The sequence below is a fragment of the Ahaetulla prasina genome, chromosome 1, assembly GCF_028640845.1.
Source record: "Ahaetulla prasina isolate Xishuangbanna chromosome 1, ASM2864084v1, whole genome shotgun sequence".
Lineage (NCBI taxonomy): Eukaryota > Metazoa > Chordata > Lepidosauria > Squamata > Colubridae > Ahaetulla > Ahaetulla prasina.
In genome coordinates, this window is record NC_080539.1 from 326182219 (window position 1) to 326208604 (window position 26386).

Below are 26386 nucleotides of genomic sequence, written 5' to 3' on the forward strand. Positions count from 1 at the left end.
ATGTATTGCTAGGACAGATACACAACACTATGTGGGTGGCCATTGAGGTGCAATGTAACTGCAGAAGGACTAGGGGAGGGTGCATGAGTGATTAAGACATACCAAAGCAACTTGTGATTCTCCCTGCTGGCTTCACCACTGACTTTGTTATGGGACGCCAGCAGGAATGGTGGCAAATTGCAAATGTACCATAAGTCCTTGTTGGTTGCCAAGTTTCCAGATCACATGTGACTGCAGGAGTGCTGAGAATTTCAATAACCAGTCATAACTGCCATTCATTCAGGGCTGTTGTAACTTTGAAATGTCACTGAATGAGTGGTTGTTCCCCAAAGAGTACCTGTTTTAATTTTGCAAGTACTCCTTGCTTAAAGACTGTCAGCAACCATTCAAAGTTATGGTGGTGCTGAACATATGGATGGTCCTTGACTATGGGCAACCCCATAGTTATGTGATCCTAATTTGAGCCCTTGACAACCCCTCTATCCACATTTATTATTGCAGTATGCACTTCAGCTCCCCCATTGCATATTTGCCCTTTTGGCTACACTTAATTCCTCTATCTATCCCCGCTGCTCCCTACCCACCCCAGCTGACTTTCACCATCTTCTTCATCTCACTGTTAAGAGGGACAACCAGCCAAGGCAGTTAGCTGCCCTTTGCAAGTGGCACAGTGTTTAGAATACAGTATTGCAGGCTTTAACTCTGCCCATATACCTGGACTTTGATCCTGACCAGCTCAAGGATGACTCAGCCTTCCATCCTTCCAAGATTGGTAAAACCCAGATTGTTGGGGGAAATATGCTGAAATTGTAAGCTGCCCAGAAAGTGATATAAAGCACTATGGAGCATATAAGTCTTATAGCTATTGTTATGTGGCTTCTACAAGGCCTTGTAAGGGCTCCATGCAAAAATCAATCAATAAAAGTACTGATTTTGTTATTAATGTCTTTATCATAAATTAATCACGTCTAAAATTTTGGAACTTTTAGAATCAATCACTCTAACACTAATAATAAATTATTTTGTTGTTTCTAGGTAATTAAGGAATGACTTTATCTATAACAAATTTATCAAACTGCTGTGCATGATAAAGAAAGAGAAATTAGACTAATTCAGGAGCATGCATGGGTGATGGTAAAAAAAATGGTGCATGACCATGCAGGGAGTTCAATTGCATGATCATTATCATGGCTTTTTTTTGCTCAACAGCTCATAGATACCCCTAAATAATTAGTTAAAATATTTGAATGAATGCAAAATGTAAATGCTACTTATGGTTTGTCTTTGACTAATGCTATGCTCTATTTTCTCATCCATTTTCATCGTTGTCATAATGAATGGAAAGTTTTGTTATACAGGACTGGGATGTCAGGGAGTTTTCTGATACTGATGCTTTTGTTTCTATTTCACTGTCAGCAGCTAGTACTGAATACTCCATGATATTGTTATTGATGAGGTATGTTATGTTTGCCTTGAAACTGGTTAGATTGTGCCCAAGTTGAAGGGCGATGACGCATAAAATAGGAATAGAGCAGCTTCTATTAAGATCTCTAGATCTAATCAATAAACTTTTACTGCTTACTTTTGTACTGTAAAGAATAATGACTTTCAAATAGACGTGAGGTTCTCCATCTTGCTGAATTCTTGGTAGAAGTTGGCAGCTAAACAGATGATACCGTGCATTACTTTTTCATTCCAAAGGCATTGGAGTGGCACAGCCATTAAGAATATTTGAACAGCATCCATGAATGTGTTTTCCTTGAAATAAGGCAGGCTATGCACACAGATCATAAATACATACAAACCTGCTTATGTCAATATTTTTTTGTGTGTAGCTTTGGGCCAGAGTTAACCTCTGGTGATTATATGGACAAATCCATGCAGTTTTTATTGCAAGTTTTTTCAAAAGTGTTAAGAAGGCTGAGGGAGAGTGACTGATCTAATGTCACTCAGCTGAATTTGTATCTAGGTGGGACTAGAACTCATGATTTTCTGGTTTCTAGCCAGGTATCTGAGCCACCACATTAAAATGGCTGTTATCTGCACTCATATAAGCCTTATAATGGGAAACAAAACAAAACTCCAACAACAGTTTCTTCCTGAAATCCTATGAACTTGTATTTTACCTTATAAAGCAGGGGTGAAATCCAGCAGGTTCTGACAGGTTCTAGAGAACCGGTAACAGAAATTTTGAGCAGTTCGGAGAACCGGTAGCGGAAATTTTGAGTAGTTCAGCGAACCGGCAAATACCACCTCTGGCTGGCCCCAGAGTGGAGCGGAAATGGAGATTTTGCAATAACCTTCCCCCAGGAGTGGGAAGGGAATGGGAATTTTCAGTATCCTTTCCCTGGAGTGGGGTGGGAATGGAGATATTGCAGTATCCTTCCCCTGCCACACTCACCAAGCCACACCCACCAAGCTACGCCCACAGAACCGATAGTAAAAAAAATTGGATTTCACCACTGTTATAAAGCCTCCTGAGTTAGGAAGCATCTGAAAAATAAGATAACTCTGTTTAAATCATGGAAGCAGAGGGCCCAAATTCTACCCAAAAACATGATGTGACTGTAACTTTGTTTTTTGGCTGCCCTATTCCCATCAAACAAATCTATATAGCTCCTAGGCACCAAAGATTACCCATCCCTAGCTGAACACAATGTCCGAAAGGTATCATGACTCTTGTATTCCAAAGGGTAATTATAGAACTGAAGATTTAGGACAAGTTGTGAGATCTCACCAAGAGGAATTCAGCTGCCAAACTACTTCAAAATACTGTGTTTTCAGTTTTCAGTATTTGTTGTCATAGGAAACACAAGGTTCTGCAAAAAGACTCTTGGGGTACACTTGGTCTAGATCCAATGGTGAAATGATATAAAGCAATTTTTGAAATGATATAATGTCACACAGTCTCCTATTCTCCAAGCATGCAAAAGCTCCAAATGAAAAATTATTATTTCTTCAGTTTCTGAAGAAGAATTCACAAGAGGCATATGGCATTTTATAATGAAATACTGTAACTGGTTAATCAGTAATCAATAAGAATGAATGAAGTGGCTGCAGAGAGAAGTTAAATGTTCAGAGTAGTTATCAGTTCCTTGTTGGGAAGGATGGCTTTCATAGGTGGATTGCCTAGAAGACTCAGCGGGATGAGTGCTCTGCTAAAACCATGTACAGGAAACAGGAACCTAGTGGTGCTGGTGGCAGCATCATTGAAGACCCAGAGTGGAAAGAGGGGATTGGCTATGAGTAGGAAAACCCTGGTCTCTGGGAAGAAGTAGTAGGTATTCAGCTTTGTGAATCCAGGAAGACATCAAACCACACTGAGCAAACTACATTAAATTCCAGCCACTCTCTCCTTTCCGTCCTCTGTCTCTCTTTATCTCTCTTGTCAAATTCAGAAATTGGGGAGGGAATATAGAGAAAAAAGAGGAAGCAGGAGAGATAGATGGGAATAGACTCTGGGAAAGACCACTGCCAGGTGAACACCAGTAATGTCTGGATATACGATGTAAATACCTGTTGTAAATAATGTTACTATACATACATACACATAGTAAAATGCATAACAACCTCCATTATCTTCTTCAGTGTCAGTTGCCACTCTTACTAAACATACACCTCCAATTAAAAAAAAGAATCCTGTTGCCCTATGACACAATTCAACCATCTTCACCTACAGCCTCAATATTTTTCAACATTACATTTACTTTTTACTCCTTTTTCCCTTACACATTTCCATTTACAGCATTTGTTTCAATTTAACTCTTCAGTGTAGGAATTTTTAGACAACAGTAATGCTTTGACAGGAACAAGTTTTGTCTAAATGTGGTATCTCATTTGTTTAAAACCACGTCCTTTGTAAATGGGGAAAATGTTGTGGACTCTCATTTGTTCCTGTTGAATTTCCTTGTCAAATTCCAGTTAGTTGCTGTTGTTGTTGTTGTTGTTGTTGAAGATGATGATGCTCACCATTAGCCAGTTACCTCAGCATTCCTTCAAAGATTTAGATTTTGGGAATTTTTTTCTAACTCTTCTGCTAAAACCTCTTTTAAAGAAGGATATCCTTTTGCTAGATATGTCATAACTAACGCTTGCTTTTCTTTGTTCAATATTATGATATGCCCAAATTTAGCTTTAGTAATATAGTAAAACACTGATTGTCTCTCCCCTTGGCAGAACTTTATTGCCTCTATCCAAAAATATAAATAAAGATACTTAACCTCTAAAATATTTTAAAATGCATTTTAAAAGTAAGCAATGTGAATCAATAGCTAATTTACATGTCAGATTTAAGCACTGCAAATTAATCGGATGAAGATGGATTATTAGCCAGCTTGTGGTAAAACAACTTTGATGTATAACATTTGCAGACATTATTATATTCTCAGATTTCTGTCAATCCAATTGAACAAAGGTTAATAATGTTAATATTTCAATAATACAGTAGCTAATTGCTGAACAATCCCTTCCCAATCTCTGGTCACTAGCCACCGTCATTCCAGTTTTCAAAAAAGGCGACCCCAGCTTAGTTGATAATTATAGACCAATCTCCCTATGTTGCGTCGCCTGCAAGATAATGGAATCCATCATCAACCAATCCATTACCTTGCACTTAGAAATACACAACCTTCTCTCAAATAAACAATTTGGCTTCAGGAAAAAATTATCATGCAATTTACAACTTCTCCACTGTAAAAACCTATGGACTACAAATTTTGATCTAGGTAAATCAATAGATGCAATATACATAGACTTCTGTAAAGCTTTTGACTCAGTAGTACATGATAAACTTCTCCTAAAATTAAAATCCTATGGCATTTCAGGACCCTTACACAACTGGATATCTGCTTTTCTGTCAAACAGACAACAAATAGTTAAAATTGGTAATGCTCTATCAAATCCTGTTCCTGTCAAGAGTGGTGTTCCTCAAGGTAGCGTTCTTGGACCTACTCTCTTTATAATATACATAAATGATCTTTGTAATCATATCTCAAGTAACTGTGTTCTCTTTGCTGATGATGTCAAACTTTTCAACACCACTGACAATACATCCACAATTCAAAAGGACCTTGATCATCTAACTGCTTGGTCTAAAATTTGGCAACTACAAATCTCAACCAGTAAATGCTCAGTCTTGCATATTGGAAGAAAGAACCCAATCACAAAGTACATGCTTGATGGACATTGCCTCACAGATGACCCCCACCCTGTCAAAGACCTTGGAGTTTTTACATCTAACGATTTAAGTGCCAAAGCCCACTGCAACTATATAGCTAAGAAGGCTCTAAGAGTTGTTAACTTAATTTTACGTAGCTTCTTTTCAAAAAACACCACGCTACTGACCAGAGCATATAAAACATTTGTTAGGCCAATTCTTGATTACTGCTCTCCTGTCTGGAACCCATACCATATATCTGACATCAACACAGTTGAGCGTGTCCAAAGGTATTTTACGAGAAGAGTTCTCCACTCCTCCGAAACCAATAAAATACCTTATTCCACCAGACTTGATATCCTGGGTCTAGAAAACTTGGAACTTCGTCGCCTTTGACAGGATCTGGGTTTAGCATATAAAATCATCCGTTGTAATGTCCTTCCTGTCAATGACTTCTTTAGTTTCAATAACAATATCACAAGAGCTACCAACAGATTTAAACTCAATGTCAACCGCTCCAGTTTAGATTGCAGAAAACACGATTTCTGTAACAGAATTGTATATGCTTGGAATGCATTACCTGACTCTGTGGTTTCTTCTCATAATCCCAAAGGCTTTACTCAAAAACTGTCCACGGTTGACCTCACCACTTTCCTAAGAGGACTCTAAGGGGCGTGCATAAGAGCACAAACATGCCTACCATTCCTGTCCTATTGTTTCTTCTCCTATGTATATATATGTTTATAGTACCTCGTTTCTCCTCATATATATGTTCATATATTATATAACCCTTTATGCAATGCTTGTATATATTGTTACGACAAATAAATAAATAAATCAATAAATAAATCAATAGCTTAATGAATTGCAGGTAGTCCTCGGGTTACTTCCATTTCTTCAACAGCTCTTCAAAGTGATGATAGGACTGAAAAAAATGGATTTACAAAGGGTCCTTAAGGTCATATGATCAATTGCAAACTGAAGCTGTGGTCACATGATCAAAATGTAGGTGCTTGGCAAATGGCCTATATTTAGAAATATTGCAGCATGCCACAGTCATGTTTCATATCCTGCATGAACTCCCACAGCTTCAACTCCATTCATCTACTTGTCTACCCCCCCATCTCTGCCCTTTTGGCCAAAATGAAGATACCACTGCAGCCTCCTGCGTCCCCAGCAGACAGTCATTGTCTTCCTGTCTTCTGTCCACTGGGACCACCCACCACTGCTTTCCCAGCTACTAAGCTCCTGGCAGGTCTGTCCCACTTCAGCAAAAGTCTTGGTGTGATCCACTGCTTCATCTTCTGCTTCTCCTCCTGGTTCTGCTTCTCCAACATTTCTTATGTGAGATGGACAGCTACATAAATATGATAAATAAATAAATAATAAATAAAAATATGACTACCTCCAGCAGAACACACTGCTGTTTAACTGTAAATAGTTTTCATTTCGACAATTAAAGTTTCATAAAAATTTAGCCTTCAGCCTTATGAGAGATTATCTATAGGGGCTGTGACTCATAACTCAGATTAAAACAGGAAACCAACTATATAATCCATATAAGTTTAGAAATCACATATAAATATAGTTGAAGTATGAGTACTTATTCTTTGAGCGCCAAAGAATTGAGGCCTTTGAACTAAGGTGCTGGAGAAGACTCCTGCGAGTCCCTTGGACTGCAAGGCAATCAAACTGGTCAGTCCTAGAGGAGATCAACCCTGACTACTCTTTAGAAGGTCAGATCCTGAAGATGAAACTCAAATACTTTGGCCACCTAATGAGAAGTAAGGCCTCACTGGAGAAGAACCTAATGCTGGAACAATGGAGGGCAAAAGAAGAAAGGGACAATAGAGAATAAGATGGCTGGATGGAGTCACTGAAGCAGTCAGTGTGAGCTTAAATGGACTATGGGGGATGGTAGAGGATAGGAAGGCCTGAAGGAACATTGTTCATGGGGTCACGATGGGTCAGACATGACTTTGCAACTAAAAATGAGTACTTAAGCCACTTTATATTGCCAAGGCTGTATGAAACCAGGGGAACCACAACTTGAAAATTCTTCTTTGTTTTAGGATATTTAGTTTCCTTTTTTTTTTAAAAAAATGCTGCTCTTTTGCTTCCATTATTCCATTTGGGCAGATGATTGACATACAACAAATGATGTCCTGATTGATGGCTTCTTCCAATTTCATAAAGACAAGAGTCTGTAGTGTATCTCTCTACCTGAAATACTTCTTTGGCAAACATGCTTGTCAAATGGAGATTGGATTTAGAAAAGCTATCCTTCATCACTTGTCCCAGCTTATATTTGAGGTCTTTTGCCTACACACAATGTTAAAATAACTGCGGTCAAAAAGAACAGATTGCTTTATGTCAGACACTAGAGAGGAGGATGAGTGTGTCTGCTTGTCCTGAGAATGAAGAAAAGATGGAAAACTTTTCAAGTGGAAACGGATATTTGCCATGTTTGTACATGTCTCACTCAAAGAGTAAGGTTCTCTCCTCCCCTCCCCCTCCAGTCTGTCAAATTCAAAGGAACAAGAGATCCTTGTCCTTTAATTTGTTTTCTGGTTGAAATAATATAGCAGGGGAATGATACTGTTTTGGTGTTTTCTCAGAAGCTTCAGAATCTCCACTGTAGTTATACAGTGAATTATAGCTTTTTGGATTTTTCCCATGCTGGACAATTGGATCAGCAAAATTCAAGATGAATTATTCTTCTTTTGGATGTAGATAATAATAATAATAATAATAATAATAATAATAATAATAATAATAATAATAATAATAATAACAACAACAACAACAACAACAACAACAACAACAACAACTACTACTACTACTACTACTACTACTACTACTACTACTACTACAACAACAACAACAACAACAACAACAACAACAGAGTTGGAAGGGACCTTGGAGGTCTTCTAGTCCAACCCCCCTGCCCAGGCAAGAAACCCTACACCATTTCAGACAAATGGTTATCCAACATTTTCTTAAAAATTTCCAGTGTCGGAGCATTTACAACTTCTGCAGGCAAGTTGTTCCACTGATTAATTGTTCTAACTGTCAGGAAATTTCTCCTTAGTTCTAAGTTGCTTCTCTCCTTGATTAGTTTCCACCCATTGCTTCTTCTACCCTCGGGTGCTTTGGAGAATAGTTTGACTCAATCTTCTTTGTGGCAACCCCTGAGATATTGGAACACTGCTATCATGTCTCCCCTAGTCCTCCTTTTCATTAGACTAGGCAGTACCGAGTTCCTGCAACCGTTCTTCATATGTTTTAGCCTCCAGTCCCCTAATCATCTTTGTTGCTCTTCTCTGCACTCTTTCTAGAGTCTCAACATCTTTTTTACATCGTGACGACCGAAACTGAATGCAATATTCCAAGTGTGGCCTTACCAAGGCATTATAAAGTGGTATTAACACTTCACGTGATCTTGATTTTATCCCTCTGTTTATGCAGCCCAGAACTGTGTTGGCTTTTTTAGCAGCTGCTTCACACTGCTGGCTCATATCTAAATGGTTGTCCACTAGGACTCCAAGATCCCTCTCACATGACAGATGTAAGTCAGATTAATATATATAGTACATTAATGACTTTAATAATACTCTTTAGAAGGCCAGATCCTGAAGATGAAACTGAAATACTTTGACCACCTAACGAGAAGGAAGGACTCACTGGAGAAGAGCCTAATGCTGGGAAAGATTCGAGACAATGATGAATCCGTATACAGATGGGAGGTTGAACAACTAGCCTCATGGTGCAACCGGAACAATCTGGAACGGAACACACTCAAAACCATAGAAATGGTGGTAGACTTTAGGAGAAACCCTTCCATACTTCCACCTCTCACAATACTAGATAACACAGTATCAACAGTAGAGAACAGTAGAGACCTTCACATTTCTAGGTTCTACCATATCGCAAGATCTAACATGGACAGCTAACATAAAAAACATCATCAAAAAGCACAACAAAGAATGTTCTTCCTGTGCCAACTCAGAAAGTTCAAACTGCCCAAGGAGCTGCTGATACAGTTCTACAGAGGAATTATTGAGTCTGTCACCTGCACCTCTGTAACTGTCTGGTTTGGTTCTGCAACCCAACAAGACAGACACAGACTTCAGAGGATGATTAGAACTGCAGAAAAAACATTTGCTACCAACCTGCCTTCCATTGAGGACCTGTATAATGCATGAATCAAAAAGAGGGCTATGAAAATATTTACAGACCCCTGGACATAAACTGTTTCAGCTCCTACCCTCAAAACGATGCTATAGAGCGCTGCACACCAGAACAACTCGACACAAGAACAGTTTTTTCCCGAACACCATCATTCTGCTAAACAAATAATTCCCTCAACACTATCTACTAAGTCAAACTATTTACTAAGTCTGCACTACTATTAATCTTCTCATCATTCCCACCATCTATCTCCTTCCACTTATGACTGTATGACTGTAACTTTGTTGCTTGTATCCTTACAATTTATATTGATTGTTTCCTGATGGCTTATTTGTAACCTATGACTATCATTAAGTGTTGTACTTTCTGATTCTTGATGAAGGTATCTTTTCTTTTATGTACACTGAGAGCATATGCACCAAGACAAATTCCTTGTGTGTCCCATCACACTTGGCCAATAACAAAATCTATTCTATTCTATTCTATTCTATTCTATTCTATTCTATTCTATTCTATTCTATTCTATCCTATCCTATCCTATCCTATTCTATTCTAATAGAAGCAAAAGAAGAAGGGGATAGCAGAGAATGAGGTGGCTGGATGGAGTCACTGAAGCAGTCAGCATGAGCTTAAATGGACTCCAGAGGATGGTAGAGAACAGGAAGGCCTGGAGGAAAGTTGTCCAATGGGTTGCAATGGGTTAGATACGACTTCGCAACTAACAACAACAACAACAACAACAACGACTTACATGTACTTGGCATATGCTTTGCTATTGCTTTCTTCCATGATTTTTTTCTTTTTTTTTTCCTAGTCCAGTCTACAGTTCTGGAAGGACCTCATTTAAGTGTTAAATAAGGCTAATTTCATTTAACTTTTTAAAGTGTTAGCTAGGTCTTACCACCTGGTGAGGCTTTGTTTAAATTGTCTCACATGGAACTAAATTTGCCATGTCATTCATATCAGAATATTTACTTTTTATTTATTTATTTATTTATTTATTTATTTATTTATTTATTTATTTATTTATTTAATCAATTTCTATACCGCCCTTCTCCCGAAGGACTCAGGGCGGTGTACAGCCAAGATAAAAACAGTACAAAATATACAATTTAAATTACTAATTAAAAAACTTATTATAAATGGCCAGATATAACTAAAAACCCCATTAAAATTAATAATAAATTTAAAACCAATAAAAATAAAATTTAGATAAAATTTATGCCAGCCCCGCGCGAATAAATAGATGAGTTTTCAATTCGCGGCGGAAGGTCCGAAGGTCAGGTATTTGGCGTAAACCCGGGGAAGTTCGTTCCAGAGGGTGGGAGCCCCCACAGAGAAAGATCTTCCCCTGGGGGCCGCCAACCAACATTGTTTGGCGGACGGCACCCTGAGAAGTCCCTCTCTGTGAGAGCGCACGGGTCGGTGGGAGGCATAAGGTAACAGCAGGCGATCCCGTAAGTACCCAGGCCCTAAGCCATGGAGCGCTTTAAAGGTTGTAACCAAGACCTTAAAGCGCACCCGAAAGGCCACAGGCAGCCAGTGCAGTCTGCGCAGGAGCGGTGTTACACGGGAGCTACGCAGAGCTCCCTCTATCACCCGCGCAGCTGCATTCTGGACCAACTGCAGTCTCTGGGTGCACCTCAAGGGGAGCCCCATGTAGAGAGCATTACAATAATCCAAGCGAGAGGTAACGAGCGCATGAGTGACTGTGCACAGGGCATCCCGATCAAGGAAGTGGCGCAACTGCTGAACCAGGTGCACTTGGTGGAAGGCCCTCCTGGAGACGGCCGTCAAATGATCTTCAAACGACAGCCGTTCATCCAGGAGAACACCTAAGTTGCGCACCCTATCCTTTGGGGCCAGTAACTCGCCTCCAACAGTCAGCTGCGGCTGCAGCTGACTGAATTGGGGTGCCGGCATCCACAGCCACTCCGTCTTGGAGGGATTAAGCTTGAGCCTGTTTCTCCCCATCCAGACCCGTACGGCTTCCAAACACCGGGACAGCACTTCGATAGCTTCGTTGGGGTGGCCCGGTGTGGAAAAGTACAGCTGAGTGTCATCAGCGTACAGCTGGTATCTCACCCCAAAGCCACTGATGATCTCACCCAACGGCTTCATGTAGATGTTGAACAGAAGGGGCGAGAGAATCGACCCCTGCGGCACCCCACAAGTGAGGCACCTCGCGGCCGACCTCTGCCCCCCCGTCAACACTGTCTGCGACCGATCGGAGAGATAGGAGGAGAACCACCGATACACGGTGCCTCCCACTCCCAATCCCCCCAACCGGCGCAGCAAGATACCATGGTCGATGGTATCAAAAGCCGCTGAGAGATCTAGCAAGACCAGGGCAGAGGAATACCCCCTGTCCCTGGCCCTCCAGAGATCATCCACCAACGCGACCAAAGCTGTCTCCGTGCTGTATCCGGGTCGGAAGCCGGACTGGAACGGGTCTAGATAGACGGATTCATCCAGGTATTGGGGTAGCTGCCACACCACAGCACTCTCTACAACCTTCGCAACAAAGCGAAGGTTGGAGACCGGACGATAATTACCCAAAATAGCTGGGTCCAGAGAGGGCTTCTTGAGGAGGGGTCTCACCACCGCCTCTTTCAAGGCGGCAGGGAAAACCCCTTCCAGCAAAGAAGCGTTGATAATCCTCTGGAGCCAGCCTCGTGTCACCTCCTGAGTGGCCAGCACCAGCCAGGAAGGACACGGGTCCAGTAAACATGTGGTGGCGTGGAGCCTCCCCAACAACCTGTCCACATCCTCGGGAGCCACAGGGTCAAACTCATCCCAAACAGACTCAACAAGACGTGCCTCCTCTCCCTCGCTTGGATCATCCCAATTTCGGTCCAGACCATCCCGGAGCTGAGCGATTTTATCGTATATCGTATTTTATCGTATAAACGTTGAATGTTTCTTCTAAACTCCAAGAATGGATGGCACTTAACATTTTCCTGCCATCTTGTATAGTTTTAGAAATCAAATAAACGTACCATCTCACAAAAATATTGGTGAAAAATATGACAGAAAAACAGAAAAGAAAAATAATAGAGAGGTTGGATATTCAAGTGGTGAAAAAAGTGAAATACTTAGAAATATATTTAACATCAAGATGTGTAACGATAAAAGGAGATAATTATTATGAACTGAAAAACCAAATTGAAAAGGACTTGGAGAAATGGAAAAACCTGCAACTTTCACTCATGGGGAGAATATCAATTATAAAAATGAACATATTACCAAGATCACTATATTTATTTCAGACAGTACTGATAAAACTTGAAAAAACTTATTTTCAGCATCTTAACAAGATAACAAGAAGATTCATATGGCAAAGGAAAAAAGCTAGAATTAATCTAAAGATGTTACAGTATATGAGAGGCTAAAGGGAAGATTTGGACTGCCAAATTGGGAAGTATATTACCAGGCAGCAGCACTGACTTGGATGAAGGAATGGGTGGAACTAAGGAATACAAGATTACTGACTTTGGAAGGACATGATTTGCAACTAGGATGGCATGCTTTTTTTATGGTATGGGAGAAGTAAGATACATACATATTTCCATAGACATTACATAAGATGGGAGAAGATTAGAGATTAATACTATATGAAAATTCCATCATGGTTATCAATAATGGAGGCTTTAATACATCCAAATACTTGTTAGGTATAGGAATTTGTTAACAGACGGGGGGAACTGAAGCAGAAACAAGATTTGGAAGAACAGGGGATTGAGTTAGATTGGTATATGTATATGCAAATACAAGCAAGGTATCAGAAAGATGTTAAACTTTATGGTTTCTATTTAGAAAAGACTGAGCTTGATAGGATTGTCACAGGAAGAGAGGACAAATTAATCAAAAAAACCCATAACTTTTTGTTGGGAATTGAGTTAGAAGAGAACAAGTAAAGGAAACTTTGATAGCTTGGGCTAAAAATTTTGGCTATTCAATAGACCTAGACAAATGGCAACAGCTATGGGAGAGGAATTATAAATTAACAATGTCCACTGCATATAAAGAAAATCAATATAAAATGTTTTATAGATGGCATATGCCACCTGAGAAACTGGCAAAAATGTTTAAAGACTAATCAGCTAAATGCTGGAAATGTCATCAGTTACCAGGATCTTATTATCATATGTGGTGGACATGTCCAGAAGCCAAAAACTATTGGTAGAAAATAAAGGGTTGGTTAGAAGAAATAACCCAACAACATATTGATTTAAAACCAGAGTTGTTTTTACTAGGGATCCTACCAGAGAATATTAGTAAGGAAAACATTTATTTGATTATACATGTAATTACAGCAGCAAGAATAGTTTTTGCGCAAAATTGGAAAGCAGAGAAAATACCTCTGGAAGGAGAAATTATTAGAAAAATTTTAGATTGTGCAGAAATGAATAGATTAACCTTGATGATTAAAGAAAGAGAGGATTCAGAATATTTTAAGATATGGGATAAATTTTACCATTGGTTAGAAAAAAGGTACAGATAAGCAATGGATAATTATGTAAGAAAATGATAATAATGTATTTGTGGAAAAATGGTAATAGTTCAAATGGAAGTGAAGAAAGAAGAAACAACAAAATAATGGAGCTAGGAAGAAAACACCAAGATGGTGGATGGTTGGTGGATGGAAGGAATTGCTGATGCTTTAAATGTGTGTTTGTCTATAAAATAAAACACTTTATTTAAAAAAAGCATATCCTCTCTACCTCCTTCTGCTTCTAGCAGTGATGATAATACGATTAGCAAACAACTGAATATCTGAGCGAAGCATGCATTGCCTGGTATTCTTGAAATAGGACATGTTTTAATTAGAGTGCTGACCCATTCTCAATCTTTCTGTCCCATCACATATAACCTTTCAATTTACAACTTTCTGTGGCCTTTTCAGCTTTGAAACACATTACATATGCATTGATCTTTCCCTGTATCAAGGACTTTCAATGTTCATATAAAACATCAGGACGGGGAATTATCTTATTCTGAGTGGAAAGATACAAAATTATCAGAGTCACAGAATTGTCCTCAAATTTATTTCTCATGAAGCACAAAGAAAGCCTGCAAATCCTCTCTTTCTCTAATTTCATGTATCAACATTCCTAAAATATGTAATTGTCTATGAAAAATATTAAAATGGATGGGGCATTCATTCAGAACAGACTTTTATGGTAGTAGTAATCAGATCATTTTCAGTGGGGCATTGTCTATAGTGTCTGTGTTTCACCACTTACCATTCTCTGAGACAGTTCATCCAAAGGGCTCACAGCATAACTTTTTACATACAAACTTACCAGAGATGAAATCCATTTTTTTAACTACCAGTTCTGTGGGTGGGGCTTGGTGGGCATGGTGTGGCTTGGTGGGCGTGGCTTGGTGGGCATGGCAGGGGAAGGATACTGCAAAATCTTCATTCCCACCCCACTCCAGGGGAAGGATACTGCAAAATCCCATTCCCACCCCACTCTGGGGCCAGCCAGAGGTGCTATTTGCCGGTTCACCAGACTACTGAAAATTTCCGCTACCGGTTCTCCGAACTGCTCAAAATTTCTGCTACCGGTTCTCTAGAACCTGTCAGAACCTGCTGGATTTCACCCTTGATACAAACATACATACGTACATACGTACATACATACATACATATATACATACATACATAGGATTTTCTAATGGGAATAATCACACTGTGTAACTTGGGCCAATATATAACCTAAATATGGATAGGAAACAAACCTGTACCTTGATCTTTTCATAGTTTTCACCTATCACATTAGTAAAATTAGTTGTTTTTTTATAGCATAGTATTTTCTGATTCCCCACCCCCTTTTGAGACACTGAGCAATGAGAACTTAAAATGTATTGCAGGTTCTAGAATAGCCATATCCATTCTCAAGCCTCAAAAGGAAAAAAATGATGAAATAATGAAGTATAGGAGTGATGAAACAATGAAAATAGTAGAACAATGATAAAATGATCTTCATACTCTTTCAAGTACACTGAAGCAGGGCATATTCAGAGTTGAGTCTGATTCATCTTCTAGTTCTTTCATGTCTTATTTTCAGATCTTCTTGTGATCTTAGGTGAATAAGTGCATGCTTTATCACTACGAAACTACTATAAAATGTGTTCTAAAAAGTTTTCTATGGCATGTTATTTTTCAGTTTTTCTTATTCTTATTTTGCTGACTACTCTATTTTCAATTTGGTAGGTTATTAGTTAAATATTAAAGTGGCTTAGAGAAATACTTGGATAGGAAAATTGCTATCATCACAACTTCTTCTTATATAAATATTACTTTATATCATAGATGGCTTCTTCTTAAAAATATGCTGAATACTTTTAAATATTAAAAAAAAACTCACAGAAAACTCAGATGTTTCAGTCTCTGATGCACTCAGTTTGGGGGGCAGCTTTAGAAGGGATGCGGCAGGTAGAAACTTTAGAAGGGATGAGGTGGCTCAGTGACTAAGAAACTGAACTTGTCGATCGAAAGGTTGGCAGTTCAGTGGTTCAAATCCCTAGTGCCACGTAACGGGGTAAGCTCCTGTTACTTGTCCCAGCTTCTGCCAACCTAGCAGTTCGAAAACATAAAAAATGCAAGTAGAAAAATAGGGATCATCTTTGGTGGGAAGGCAACAGCAATTCCTGCGCCTTTGACATTTAGTCATGGTGTCCACATGACCATGGAGATGACTTCGGACAGCACTGGCTCTTCAGCTTTGAAACAGAGATGAGCACCACCCCCTAGAGTGGGGAACGACTAGCACATGTGCAAGGGGAACTTTACCTTACCTTTATAAGATTTTATTTTCTAACATTTTGTTCTTGTTGATGATAGTTGACAAATTCCCTGTCTTACAGTTAAGCAAAACATTCTGGTTTATTAGGGTCATTTTCCAAATTACTTTCTCTTAATGTGTTTGAAAAGACACATTATCAGATAATGTACAGATAAAAATGTTCAAGGTTTTTTTTAGAGACAAACCTAAATTCATCAAATTCCAGAATTGGATTGTAATAGGTTTTAATATCTGAACATACTTTTTAGTTTATTCTGATTGCTTCATTATTATTTTAGTGATATTTATAACAATACCCCTTATATAGTTAGTGGCTAGAGATTCATGATCCAACATTCAAGTTGTGTCTTTTAGCTTTGCATAAAAAGGTAAAGGTTCCCCTGTACATGCATGCTAGTTGTTTCCAGCTCAAGGTGGCGGTGCTCATCTCTGTTTCTAAGCCGAAGAGCCAGCACTATCCGAAGATGTCTCCATAGTCAGGTGGCCAGCATGACTAAATGCCAAAGGTGCACAGAGTGCTGTTACCTTCCCACCAAGGTGGTCCCTATTTTTCTACTTGCATTTTTTACATGCTTTCGAACTGCTAGGTTGGCAGAAGCTGGGACAAGTAACAGGAGCTCACTCCATTACACAGCGCTAGGGATTCGAACCGCTAAACTGCCAACCTTCTGATCAACAAACTCAGCATCTTAGGCACTGAGCTACCACATCCCTACAACTTTGTATAGTTTTTATCTTTTTAAGATTGTAAGCTATCCAGAGTAACCCTGTGGTAAAATGGGCAGCCAATAATTTTACAAATAAATAAATAAAATAATAAATAAGATACTGTTGGGCAACTTTTCATGATTGGGAATCAAATTAAACTTTGGGGGACAGAGCAAGAGAGACAAACAGTAGAACAATGGTGCAAAATGGATGTGCCTGTTGGACACATGGATAGAGTCAATATTTCTTTTCCTTTTTTTTTAAGGATAAACCCAAGTGTTTCCTTTAAAGACCAAACCATATCATTATCCCTATTTTGTATTACATTCTAGATTTTATGCTTCCTGTCTGAAAATAGAGGGAAAATCTGCTGCCAATTTTTAACCACTGTAATCAGAGGAATCTCTATGGTGTGCAAAAAAGGGGAATTGGAGATAGTCATCTAGCCCTGGAATCTGTTGCTAGGTTAAAGTGGGTGGATTCATGTTCCTTAACATTCAAACTCTCCCACAATGCATTTTGTATATGGGCTGTAAAAGAATCTTGATGACCACAAGTTGGCAATTGATAGTTAGAGATTTTTATTTCCAGTGCTGTTACCCTACAGTGATCCAGGCTTTTTTTTTTCAGTAGAAGTACACTGTTTGAAACACATATCTCCAAAAAGCTTGTTGATAGGTTGAATTTCTGCCTCTCTGAAGCCATACAGGGTCATCCTTCATTCAGAGATCAATTTTTTAAATTTAGCTTTGCCTCTTAGAAGTTTGAATATGTATATTCTTGTGTATCTATTCCAACTTAAGTATATATGCTGTGACTCGTATACAAAGGAAATTAAAACAACTTGATCCATAACTACTGTTTTTGGTAAGCATACTCATACCTCTGAAAGACCTTCAGTGAAAATGTGAAAAATAAGTGCCTACAACAGACAAGGAAACTCTGGCTGATCTTTTGAGAATGTTTCCTTTCTCTTATTCCTGGTAGAAGCCTCTCAACTCTGTATAATTGCTGACTGTGTTATGTTGTGGCCTTCACATTGGCACTGTAAGCCTTCTTGAAAAAGTCATAAACACTTCAAAAGAAGGCTCCGAATGTGTGTCTACATCTAATTCAATAAACATCAGTTTTAAATTAGTTAACCTTTCCAAGTGGGGCCGCACGTATTCCAAAGATTCAGGGGAAAACTAAACCTTTCCTTTCCTTTGTTCCTGTGATATTTATTTCTCAAAATGCTGTTTTTTTGAGATGTCACACCAAGGTTAACACCATACAGAATTAGGAGGAAAGAGGACAATACAATTTATACCTCCATATTTACTATAGGCCAAGAGGCCACAGAGGTAGCTCTGGATTGGTCTTCTCCCTTGAACCCCAGCTTGTTTACAGCAATCAGCAAGTGAAGTTTTTCAGAGCATATTATTATTAGCTAACTCGGGCTGGCAGATGCGTTTGCTACAGCTTTCCTCTTCGCTGGATGGTACCATCACTTGATATTAGGGATACAGCTTGGGGGAAAGGGGCAATCATACTTACATTTAAAAGTCACAGGGTAGTGGAAATACCTTGGGGCCATTACATTAAACTTGTGCATGTATACAGCAGCTGATGAAGCAACTGTAGGCCATTAGTGTTAGTATTGCCCAGGGCATGATTTATATTAGTCTTGTACCATTGTACCATTAGAAAAAACTTTTCCCAAACCCAAAGACGAAATAGTAGCAGAAAGAGAAAAAATTAAAGTTTCTAATACTATCCACTCTGAATTTCCAGGTGAAGCCTAGATGATTGCAGAAGGATACAGCACATTTTATCTATTTATTTCTATCTAGCAGTGATCTGGATTTTCGCATCCCTAAATGATTAACCAATCTCCATCCCTGGTCTAAATTTTTTTAAAAAAATGATCCTAACCGGAACCATCTACATTAAAATAGATGAACATTTTTTAACAAAGGAACTTTTTACATCATGCCACCACTGATATTCCCAAATCAAATCCTAGGGTTGTATTAAGGAATAAACAAGCGCCAAATGATACTTTTTTTCACATTTGTAGCAGGATTTGAAACTCCTAAATGATTAAAATTACTGAGCATAAGTCTGGTTAATATTACTGAATAGGGCCAAGGATTTAATTTGGTGATTCAGAACAAGTTTTTGTTGTTATTTTATATTTATCCGTTTCAACAGAGTATGTATTTTGTCCAGTTTGGTTCTGTTCATCCTCGCCCCTTTTTCCCCCCTTTGTTCACTTTTGTTTATATTTCTCCATATATTTGATTGATGTTTCTTGCCTTTTTGGTCATATATTAACAGCAGAAAAAAAAGTAAGAAAAGGAATGCTGGTGGGGTACTGAAGCCTGACCACCTTATTTTACTCATTACAAATTAAGTTTGCAGCAGTAAAATCAGTGACACTAAGCATGGCTAATATTTATAGCTCTGCTAAAGTAATTATATAACAATAAATTAAGTTTATAGCTGAGCAAATAGCTTTTTATTAAAGCTGGAGAGTGTTGGTATCGTTACATGTTAGATAGAATCCTATAAATCAAGGCTGAGGAAGGAGAAGGGAAGCTGTTAAAAACCTTGAGGAGCAGGGAGAGATTTCTAGAGGTTGATTTCCCTTGGCCAAACTCAAGTTATTCTATAATAAGTAGGTGATAAATAATCAGCAGCACAGGCGATCTATTGTTAAAATGCAGATTACCTATTTTTCTTAGAGCTGTATTAAATATAGAGGAAAGAGCTCTTTTTGTGGCAAAACAGATATCCATAGTATCAGTTTCTGAGTTACAGCTTGCTTTACAACACATCAGTTCCAATGAAAATATATTAGGTTACAGTCCTTGAAATATTCCACACACATTTGCATACCTTTGCATTGACTGTTCTTCAAAGTAGTGTTGGAAGAAATATCCATCTGGGTTCAGTTCCAAGTGGGGAAAAAGACACTGGAAACATGGAGACTGCTTGGAAAGATGGTTTAATGGTGGTCAGGATCACATGGCTTGAGTTCCTGAACAGAAAAGGTGATCACATGTTTCAAAGTGTTGGGTGAAGAACCAGAAAGGAAAGGAGAAGAAGAGGAGAAGGGAAGAAGAGGAGAAGAGCAGAAGAAGGGGAGAGGAGAAGAGAGAGACAAGATGCTGAGTGCCTGAGTTTATACTATCAGCATATCAGTTCCCCCTTCACCTGGAGGAAACTGTCTATCTGGACCCGTTCCAGTCCGGCTTCCGGCCCGGTTACAGCACTGAGACGGCTTTGGTCGCGTTGGTGGATGATCTCTGGAGGGCCAGGGATAGGGGTTATTCCTCTGCCCTGGTCCTATTAGACCTCTCAGCGGCTTTTGATACCATCGACCATGGTATCCTGCTGCGCCTTGGGGATTGGGAGTGGGAGGCACCGTTTATCGGTGGTTCTCCCCATCTCTCCACCCTGCCCAGGACGGTGTTGATGGGGCAGAGTCGACCGGGCGCCTCACTTGTGGGGTGCCGCGCAGGTGATTCTCTCGCCTTCTGTTCAACATCTACATGAAGCCGCTGGGTGAGATCATCAGTGGCTTTGAGGTACCAGCTGTACGCTGATGACACCCAGCTGTACTTTTCACGGGCCACCCCAATGAAGCCGTCAAGTGCTGTCCCGGTGTCTGGAGGCCAGACGGGTCTGGATGGGGAGGAACAGGCTCAAGCTCAATCCCTCCAAGACGGAGTGGCTGTGGATGCCGGCATCCCGGTACAGCCAGCTGAGTCTGCGGCTGACTGTCGGAGCGAGTCATTGGCCCCGATGGAGAGGTGCGCAATTTGGGCGTTCTCCTGGATGAGCGGCTGTCTTTGAAGACCACTTGACGGCCGTCTCAGGAGAGCTTTCCACCAGGTTCGCCTGGTGCGCCAGTGCGCCTTTCTGAACCGGGATGCCTTGTGCACAGTCACCACGCCCTTGTGCGTCTCGTCTGGACTACTGCAATGCTCTCTACATGGGGCTCCCTTGAGGGCATCCGGAGGCTACAGTTAGTCAGAATGCAGCGGCGCTGGTGATTGAGGGAGCCTCGTGGCTCCCGAGTGACACCTATCCTGCGCCGGCTGCACTGGCTACCTGTGGCCTTCCGGGTGCGCTTCAAGGTGTTGGTGAATGTCTTTAAAGCGCTCCATGGCATAGGGCCGGGATACTTACGGGACCGCCTGCTGCTACCGAATACCTCTCACCGACCCGTGCGCTCTCACAGAGAGGGGCTCCTCAGGGTGCCATCGGCGCGACAGTGTCGTCTGGCAACACCCAGGGGAAGGGCCTTCTCTGTGGGGGCTCCCGCCCTCTGGAACGAACTCCCCCCAGGACTTCGTCAACTTCCGGACCTCCGAACCTTTCGCCGCGAGCTTAAAACCTATCTATTCATCTGCGCTGGACTGGGTTAGGGTTTTAATGGGTTTTAATGGGTTTTTTAGTTCCAAATTTTAATTCTGGCCAATTTTAATAAGTTTTTTAATTGTATTTTTAATCTGTATTTATAGTATTGTATTTTTATTTGGCTGTGAACCGCCCTGAGTCCTTCGGGAGAAGGGCGGTATACAAATGTAAATAATAATAATAATAATAATAATAATACTCTCTGTGTGGCTCCACCTTGGTGTTTCCTGTTCCTGTATAAGAAATGTACCCTGATTGGTTGTCAAACTCCCAGGTGGTCTAGGGGTCCTAGCTAACTTTGTAGGTTGTCTCTCAAACTTGCTTGAGCCTTGCCATGTGGTGAGTTTGTTGCTGGATGGGTCCTATTGTGTTGCAGATGATGGCCCATTGACAAAGCTGGGGGGAATGAGTGAGCTTGGCTGAGGCCTTAATTGCCCATTGACAAAGGTGTGAGGAGGCAGGAAGGTGTTTTGTCTTTAAAACAGGTTTCTCAATTTCTCATCCAGGGAAACACAATACTCTGCCCTATTCAATATCCTCCAAAATATTTCATTCTTCTAGGAGAGGGGTGAGTGCTAACTTCCTACAGTAGCTTATACTCACTGCCAAGAAACTTAGCAGTGATTTTGTTTATAATAATAAAAAGGGCTCCCCCCCACACAGGTGGTAAACCTCTTGACAAAGAATCTTGGATTTTTTTTAATGACTTGTGATTGGAAGGAGTTTCTAAAGTTTTGTGTTTTGCAAAATGGCTATTGACCTGTCACACTATGTATTTCTTTTCCATGAATAGAAAGTGTATAAACATCCCACGCTATTGTTCTGACCCAGCCTTCGCAAGTAATGATAAGATGCTTACTTGTGAGTAAAACAACCCCCTTTTTGTAATAGGGCAGTAACAGTCTTTTATTCACAGGGATAAACAAAAAAAATCAAATGTAATTAGTCCCAACAAATCTGAGTTTATCCAAGACATCCAAATTGCTTGCTATATACTAGAAATGAATGATTGTCTGTGACAACTGGCCACTTCCAAACTCCTACTATTTCTTTTCCCACCAGGGAGGGGCTGGCTATCATCTGTGTCTGCCTCTCCTGAGAGCCGGCTTATTGCTTTCCTTTGCTCAACTCTCTTTTTCTCTCTGTGCATATGTGCCCCTGGGATGGGCCCTATCTGTTCCTCCCCTTCACTCAGCTCAGGCCCCTAAGACAGCTGCCTCTCCACCTGTGGGAGGACAGAAGGCCCTGTCTCTGCCTCTGTCTCTGATGCTGTTTCCTTATCAGAGCCTTCCAAAGCTCTGAAGTTGGCCCAGGCTTTCCCTCCTCCTCCGCCTCGTCTGACTGTAGCTATCTCTGCTGGCAGCTGATGGACCACAACAGCTATAAGATGGACTGTTCAAACTGGTATCTTCTGACATTTTCTCCACTCAGTAGAAAAGTCTTGTCATTAGGATTTGCTAAATATGGTTGCATTTCTGTGATCAAGAATCTTGATCATCCCAGTGCAGGAGGCCTGAAGATATATAGACTCTTCAACCAAGCACATGCTTCTCCAAAGGTATAATGTTGAATGCCTGAAGAACACTAGATTGGGCAAAACGGTTGATTAATTGCTGAATCTAATGGAGCTGTTTAGTGTTATGTACATCCATGGCCTCTTCGAGGAAATGTCATGCCAACTTTCCAGTTCTTTGTTTTTCTCCCTAACCCAGCTAAAGTCCTAGAAGCTAATTTTAATCTTTAACTTTTGAATATTTGTTTGTTTGCAATTTAGTATGGTATCCAAATCCAGCTTTTGGTTAGGTTATGGTTTAATATATTGTGCAAGCCCAGAATTGGGTCAATTCATTAATCCAGGAAAACATTTTGCATGAATTCAACCTAAATAGACTATAGTTATCAATACCACCTGACTTCATTTTGGTTTTTAACCTTTTTGACTATATTAAGATCAGTACTTGCAATTAGTGTGCTGTACAACCTGAGGTCTCAAGTCCATGTGTCTTAGGTGAGCCCCCAAAAGTCCCTCCAAAAATAATCTCTCAAAAGAGATAAGCCTGATATTGATAGTAATAGTGCTTTACAGCCTTTCTAAGTGGTTTACAGTCAGCATATTATCACCAACAATCTGGGTCCTCATTTTACCAAACTCAGAATGATGGAAGGGCTGAGTCAACCTTGTACTGGTCAGGTTCGAACTGCTGGCATTTGGTAGACTTAGCCTGCAATACTGCATTCTAACCAATTTGCCACTATGGCTTTGATGCTCTTTTAAACTCCTCAACAAATATTTAAAATGTTGGTGGATTATCTCATAAAATGAATTGGAAGATAAATTAGCATATATACTTTGATTGTTGTTAGATTCGGGCAATAACGAGGCAGGAGACCAGGATAGTGACAACAGCTCTTTACTATATGGTGAACCCAGCAGCCAGTGCTGGGAAAAACCTCTCCTTATATACATCTTAACCGGGGTCTTCAACCAATCAGCAACGTGCTATTTTCCCGCCAAAACTTTTAAAGATACATTACACTCCTTCCCTCCCAGAAAACATTTTACCACTATTTACATAAAAATTTACATCTTATTTTTCAACGTAATCACGCAAGTAGACTGGGCGTCTCCTGACTCTTTCGGACCTCGCATATCATTCTCTGGGAGTGAGTCGAGCTGGCGGAGGGACTGTTTGTTCCTCTCAGCTCCTCCTCTGAGCCATCCGGCCCTGGATTATTGCAGAGTCGTCCCTGCTGTTTTCAGGATGGAACCTGTTGGCGTCGCTGGACCTCCTGGAACTCAGATAAGTCGCGTTTGCCCGGGTTTGAGTCAGCTGTGGATTCAAACATTGTATAGTCAGGGCCTGTTTCGTCTAATTCTGATTTAGGTTGTCGTTTCCTTATTTGGTCTATGTGGCGCTTCCATACCCGGCCATCCTCTATCTCCACTAAATATGATTTTGGACCTGTTATTTCTAGGATTTTCCTGCTAACCAGGTCGGGCCTCGCTGTAGTTGTGTGCCCACACTAGGTCGCCTATTGCCATCTCTTGTTTTTCGAGTCCCCCTTGTAACCGTCTGGTGTGTAGTTTGGGTTTAAGCGGTCTAGTGGGCACCTGAGCTTCCGACCCATTAATAACTCTGCTGGGCTTCTGCCAGTTGTGACACAGGGGTTCTGTGTTGGACTGCCAGGAAGGTGTCGATTTTTGTTTGCCAGTCGCCTGGCTTGATTCTGGACAATGCCTCTTTTGCGCTCGAGCGAGAGCGTTCTGCAAGGCCATTAAATCGCAGGGTGGAAAGGCGCCGAGAGGACATGCGGATGCCCTCTTCTGCCAAGTACCCTCAAACTGGGTTGCCGTGGTGCGGGCGTTATCGGAGACTAAAGTGTCGGGCAACCCATGGGTTACAAATAGGTGCCGTGGGACTGAAATCACCTCGGCTGTCATGGATCTCATGAGAATGATTTCCAGCCATTTGGAGTAGGCATCGACTACTACCAGAAAGGTTTGGCCGTGGAAGGGCGGCAAAATCGATATGGATCCTAGACCAGGGCCCTGGGGTCTCTCCCATTCCCGAATCGGGGCCGTTGGGGTAGCGGTCTGGACTCCTGGCAGGCCTGGCATTTCCCTACCCTCTCAGCAATTTCCGAGTCCATTAAGGGCCACCACACATAGCTTCTCGCTAGACCCTTCATCCTCACGATCCCTGGGTGACCTTCGTGAAGGAGATCCAATACCTTTTCCTCAATTTCTCTGGGATCACCACTGATCCCCCATAGCAGGCACCCCCTTGAGCCGAAAGTTCCCCGTTTTTACAAACTCTTTAAAAGCGCTACCGGCGTGGCCACCCTCTTGTACCCAACCAATTACAGTTCTTATTGTAATGTCCTTATCTGAAGCCGAGCCACCTCTTTGGATGTGACTGGGCCAGAGTCCAAAGAGTCAATTAGCAGAACTGGTATCCCGGAGTGGGGTCTTATAGTCTCTGGTAGCGGGCATCTGCTCAGTGCGTCTGCATGCCTAATTCCTTTCCTGGCGGTGTAGTAATTTGTAAGAATAGGCTGCCAGGAAGATAGTCCATCGGGTCAGTCTTGGCGAAAGTGCCACAGGCGTTGGCGATCGCCTGCCAGCAGACCTAGCAAGGTCTATGGTCCGTGATGATTTCAAAATCACGACCAAATACATACTCATGGAATTTCTTTACTCCTGAGACTATAGCCAAGGCTTCCTTATCAAGCTGGCTATAATTCCTTTCAGTTGATGACATGGTTCGGGAGTAGTATGCAATAGGGGCTTCTGTGCCATTTGGTAACCTGTGGCTGAGCACAGCCCCACCCCATAGGGAGATGCATCGCAGCTTAACACTAATGGCAGCGTGCCATTGTATTGGATAAGGAGGCTATCACCGTTAGGAGATTCTTTACCCTTCGAATGCCCTAGCTTCCGCCTTTCCCCAAGACCATGCAGCCGTCTTTGCTAGTAATTTATGCAGCGGCTCGGCTACTGTTGCCTTATTCTTAAGAATACTGCGAGAAGTTGACCAGACCTAAGAATGCCTGTAACTCCGTTTTGTTCTTGGAACCGGGCCTTCCTGATGGCCCGTACCTTGCTCTCAGTGGGTGAATCCTTCCCTGTCTATCCGGTAGCCCAGGAATTCCACAGACTCAACCCCGATCTGGCATTTGTTTAGTTTAACTGTGAGACCGGCAGACCGGAAAATGCCCAAAACTTTTCGCAGCCTTACTCCTAATTCCTCTAGATTCTCAGCGGATACCAGTACATCATCAAAGTATGGTACCACCCTGGTAGCCCTGCAATAGCCGCTCCATCAGGTTCTGAAATAACCCTGGAGCCACACTAACCCCAAACTGTAATCGGGTACACTTAAAAGCCCCTCTGTGAGTCACAATTGTCTGCGCTTCGGCTGTGCTGCTGTCTACGGGCAGCTGTTGATAGGCTTGGGCCAAGTCTAGCTTGGCAAAACTTGCCCTTGCCCCATTGAGTGCAGTAAGTGCTGTACCACCGAACGGGTAAGCACTCTTTGCAACGCTTTGTTAAGCGTTGCCTTGTAGTCAGCGCAAATCCGGACCGACCCGTCCGGTTTGACTGGGGTGACTA